Source organism: Bactrocera oleae, chromosome 2, assembly GCF_042242935.1.
Source record: "Bactrocera oleae isolate idBacOlea1 chromosome 2, idBacOlea1, whole genome shotgun sequence".
Lineage (NCBI taxonomy): Eukaryota > Metazoa > Arthropoda > Insecta > Diptera > Tephritidae > Bactrocera > Bactrocera oleae.
The window spans coordinates 50,553,376-50,559,375 of record NC_091536.1 but is presented as its reverse complement, the minus strand read 5'-3'; positions in this window follow the sequence as shown (position 1 = coordinate 50,559,375).

The following is a 6,000-nucleotide window of genomic DNA, read 5'->3' as shown; positions in this document are numbered from 1 at the left end:
CTGCGACTGTGTAGGTGAGCTAGAAATGTTTTTAACCCAGTAAGAACCCTGTTACCTTAAATTTTGTGAATCTCTTTCACTCTTTGTTTAAACAAGTACCCTCATGCTTCTTTATATATTGTACGATTAAAATAAATATATTAGACTATAAATACCTTAATGTTATTGCCCTTAAGTAAAGGAAATACAAAATGTAATTCCAAATCCCATAAATCATTCATAAGCTCTCTTTGATTTGCCAAGCGATGTAGAGTAGCCAATCGAACACCTTAGACAGACTGGCAGCACTGAAAAGGATAAATATATGTTTGGTTGCACTGAGCTGTTTGACAGTTCATTTTATAATAAAAAAGATAACTTTTAAAAACGAAAGCAAGTGAAAGGCGGTGTAATATCTAAAATTGAAATGGAAAACAACGACATTTTAAATTAAGTACGAAAGTATTTGTAAGTCTTACATTTGTGCTGAAAGAAATTCTTTTCAGGTTTTTCAATAATTACAAAATGAAGAAGAGATAATGATCGGGAGTGCCGAGATGATATGCCACCTAGCTCCAGCTCTGAATCATCATCAAGCTCTCAGGAAGCGGAGCGGGAGGAAACGAGCAAATACCAGAAATTCTGCGAAGTGAATGAGTGTTATATCCAGGGATGGACACGACCACAACCAAACGACTCTCACAAAATGACATTGTGTTAGTGCGTTTACTGTGTGAAAAAGCGAGTCAGTGGATCTATGCTGGACTGAATATTTGCACGTACAAATGAATGTATCAAAATTAATATTATTTCAGGTTGTGTGATAATTAGATTTCATTTGAACAATTTGGAATTTGAAAAGGGGCTATGTGTAATTTTCGGGTAATAATTAGTGGCTAAATGAGCCTACGTTGTCCCGAAAGCTATAGACACCAACACACCTCCTACATCAACTAACACAATCTACATCACACATCACTAACACGTAACATTCACCACCTCCCCTCACGCAACATACACCTCACACAACGACACTACCACCCAGGATAACCCAACACCCACCAGCCATCTACAAAACCATAGACGTTGGAAGCGGCTGAGCTCTTTTGCCGTATCCAATTCGAAGCGGACACCTCGTCAACGTTTGATTCCCGTCGCAATGTTTTACATCAGCGGACCTGAGCCGGACAATTCCCTTTTTTTCTCTATATAAAACATTTTTATACATTTTTGCGCTGCGTCGCAAGTGATTGTTATATTAAGTGGGTGTTAAATATATTGTATAATATTATAATTTCATTTCATTCAATTGTGGCGATATGATATTGAAGAGTGGTGAGTGCAACAATTCCAAAAGGTTGGAATAAATACAAGGTACAATTCAAAAGTTCCAGGACTTTTTAAACAACGCGGCTTCTAGTGGCGCCATCTGTCTGAAATTCTTATCCCTCAATTGTATATTCTGTGTTGTCGTATAAAATTTATATAACAGCTGACTTGTATAACAGCTGAGATAACGCGCTATATGTAACTTTACATTTGTAGTGTCGGTTGGAAAATAAGCATCGAACAAAGAGCCAACATTAAGTTTTTTTTTAAACTTGGTAAAACTTTTACCAAAACACATCAAATGATGAAACAAGTTTATGGCGATGATTGTCTATCCCGTAGCCGTATTCACGAGTGGTTTAAACGTTTTCAAGAGGGACGGGAAGACTTGGAAGACGACGAACGTTCGGACCGGCCAAAAGATGTTGTGAACGAAAAAAACACGGAAATTGTACGTGAATTCATTAAAAAAAAGAGCCGAAATTATCGCTTAAATATATGGAATCGGAATTATCAATATCCGCAGCGTCGATTTATCGTATTTTGACAGAAAATTTGGGCCTCAGAAAGGTTTGTGCTCGATTTGTCCCGCACACTTTAAAACAACACAAAAAAGACCTCAGACGTTCGACACTCACGACAGATTTTTTGACCAAAAATCGCATTCATATCATCAACCATTCACCCTATTCGCCTGATATGGCACCCTGCAATTTTTATTTGTTCGGAAAACTACATTTGGCCATGAAAGGAAACCGCTATGCTGACGTTGATGCAATCCAAAAGGCGACGACCGCCATCCTCAACGCTATACCGACAAATGACCTAAAAAAGTCATTCGATAACCTTCTTGAACGTGCAAAACGTTGTATTCAGGCGGAAGGAGACTATTTTGAAGACGACCAATAAATTTTTCAAAAAAAAAAAACAAATAATATTCGTTTTTTAATAAAAATCCTGAAACTTTTGAATTGCAAATTTCAGCCTTCAGGTTGGCTTAATACCGATTACGTACATATGTACTTAGATCAGTTAATATGTAAGAGTTCAAAGCAAAATTAAGTGAACGCATAATACTGAATATAGTATAGTGCCGAAACTGTCTGATATCGATCAACAAATTACCCTACCTCCCGTATACACAATATAATAATTTTCGTTATTCTATATATTATATAATATATGTATAACTTAATACTAAATATATCGGTCAGTGTGTAAGTTATCTTCATAAAATTGTATGGGAACATGTTTCCAGTAAACTTCGATATAATGATTCTCAGTTTCCAGATGACTTTAAACCGTTTATGTTGGTCAATATATGTGATATTTCAATGATATGAAATGTTCGAAGTCCTTTATCCCTAATATTTCAATTTAACCACTTTGGTTTAGTTTCTGTCACATCGTACATAAAGCATAATATAATAATGAAACTAAGTCTAGTAAAAAATAATCCATTATTTCTCCATTAAAACGAAGGTTTTATTTCGGATAGTTGGAATTATCAGATTTAGGTGAAATATGAACCACTCAGCAACTCCTCGCACAGTCTTTTCCGGGTGTCAGACCGTCATACGCCGAAACGTCGCATCAGTCAAGTGCAATTCTTGTAATGGCTGGTGTCACTTTCCGTCGTTGGCACTCCTGCCTGTCAAACGATCGTAGGGGGATGGAGCTGGCGGAACAGATTGACGATTCGACATTCTGCACAATGACGAAGCACCCACCAGAATTATGAGCACCTGTAATAGCTCGCCAGATATTACCATCGCTAGCGGTGGTCTGATAAATAGCATAACCTGGCGACCTATGCTAACTTTCGCATCAGACCACCTGCCAATAATTATCTCCATCGAGAAACCTCCTGACTTTATTTATGTGGACAACCGCACCTTTGTTAACTTAAGCAAAGCTAACTGGGTCGGCTTCACAGAATTTACCGATTCCTACGGACGTCATCGTGGCGAGCGTCAATTCCGCAAGGTGATCGCTGCTCCTACCGCTCGCTTCATAGCGGCTGAAAGAATCGCGGAACTCCGCCCCAATTTCCTAGCCGAAGCAGCTGTTTTAGCCAACGAGCGCGACAGCTTACGCATTGCCGATACCTGTGAACCCTGAATAAGGGATCTCAATCTGGAGATTTGAAAAAAAGTAACAATAGCGGACAAAATGGGTAGAGCTTTTGAAAACCTGCCACTTCCACCGGTGTATGTAAGCTTTGGACTACTGTCAAGGCCTTGTCTAATCCTAGAAGACATGGCGGCCGGGTTGAAATTCAATTCGATGGCCATGCCTCGTCGCACCCAAAGAAGGGAGCGAGCTATTTCAGCCGGCAATGTACACTGCACCCTATGGATCTCAGTATGAGCCGAAAAACTATCAGAAATATTATTAACAAAAATTTCAGAATGAAGGCTTATAGGAAAGAACGAATTCATTGTCTAACGGAACGAGAAAAATAAATGAGAAGAGTAATAAATGATTTGGTTCTTCGGTGACACGCACATTGTGAGATTTTGTTTTCTGATGAGAAACTTTTTGTGTTACAGGCAAGCCACAATTCACAAAATGACCGCGTTTATGTAAACAGTATGTCTGATATTCCAGCTGATAAAAGAACTATTGAAAGGTATTAAAACACAACCTCTGTTATGGTTTGGGGTGCCATATCTCCAAAAGCAAAACTCAATCTCATTTTCATTGATAAAGGCGTAAAACTTAATGCAAAATATTATTTGGAGGAAGTGTTTGTTGGAAACTTCTCTGCTCATGTATCCAGTATGTTACGCGATAGTCCAAACTGCTTTCAACAAGATTCTGCCCCGATTCATAAAGCAAGAATTATTCAGCAGCGGTGCAAAGACAATAAGCCCAGTTTAATTTCAGCGGATGAATGGCCCCTTCGTCTCCAGATTTGAATCCTTTTCTGATAACAGTATGCCTATATGTCAAAACGGGTTGAATCGGATGAAGACTTCTCTTAGCTGCTATATACCTAATTCAAAGCGCATATATTCGCAAATGAAAGAGCGTGTTTTACTAATGATAATATACTTGTATCTGTGTGCCTAATATGGACCAAATCGAATAATCAAAACGCAAAAAAATAAGGACAAAACGTATAAAACACCTACGATTTAAAAATCTATAATCCAATATCTTTAATGTGCATATCTCCTAAACCACTACAGCTGCACTAACCAAATTCGCTTAGGATAAATCCTAAAGTACCCCTATCGAAAATCTTAAAATGGATGAAATCGGATTATAAAACCCCCCTCTCTCTAACCATATAACGGTTTTGTTTAAAACTACTAAAAGCGCGATAAATCAATAAATAAATACAATTTATAGCAGCCGGTGCCAAAATTGGACAATGGGTGTGGGGCCGCCCACACTTAGGTGAAGTCAATATCTCCGGACATAGTCGACTAATTTTCACCAAAATCGGAACATGATCTTGGTGACCCTATATTAATTTGTAAAAATGGGCGCAATCGGACTATAACCACGCTTCCTTCCCATATAGCACAATTTTAAATTCCATATGATTCTTTCAGGACACAAATGAAGCATCTATGAATATACTCAGATGAAACTTTACACAAATATTGATTTTGAAGTTTACCATTCCGAGTCTGAATATTTTCAAAATCGGACCATAGCTGTTCAAGCCCCCATATACCTAATAGGTGGACTACAGTGTGTATGGTGACTTTTTGCCAAAAATATCAGTCAAACTGAGATATATTATTGAAACTCGGGGAAAATGTTTTTTTGATAATAGTATCCCCTTGTACTAAAAATGGGTTGAATCAGCTTAATACTTCCTTAGCCCCATATACTAATATAACGATTTTCGAGCTTCCAGTTGACTTTATACCACATATATCGTCCAATGATGGAATTATTTTAATGAAATTGAGAGATCGTGTTTTGTGTTGTTTAAACCGTTTGGGTTGTTCAAAATGTGTCATATTTTAATGAAAGTAAATGAACATGTTTTCTTAAAAGTTAAAAAATTACATTGTCTCTAATATAATGAATTCCAATTATTGTATTTGGTTGACGTTTGACAAGGTATGTCATATTTCTCATTTGCGGATGATTTTAATATAATTTTCGGTGGCGGGAATCAAAATATAGTTATAAAACTAAGTGGGTCTATGAACTTCAAAATAAGTTAATATGATAATTTTGGCAACACAAACAGCACATCAGCAACGAAGTGTCAAATGTGCAACAGAGTTGCTGTACTGCTACAATTATTACGTAGCTCGAACGCATCCTTACTTACACTGTTGGAAGTTGCAGGTCTTCAAATGCTGTACCCATTTCAACCCGGCCGTCATGTCTTCTCGGATTAGACAAGACCTTGACGGTATTCCAAAGCTTACTTACACCGGTGGAAGTTGCAGGACTTCAAATTCTCTACCCATTTTGTCCGCTATTGTTACTTTTTTTCAAATCTCCAGGTTGAGATCTCTTATTCAGGGTTCACAGGAATCGGCAATGCGTAAGCTGTCGCGCACGTTGGCTAAAACAGCTGCTTCGGCTAGGAAATTGGGGCGGAGTTCCGCGATTCTTCCAGCCGCTATGAAGCGAGCGGTAGGAGCAGCGATCACCTTGCGGAATTGACGCTCGCCAACGATGACGTCCGTAGGAATCGGTAAATTCTGTGAAGCCGAC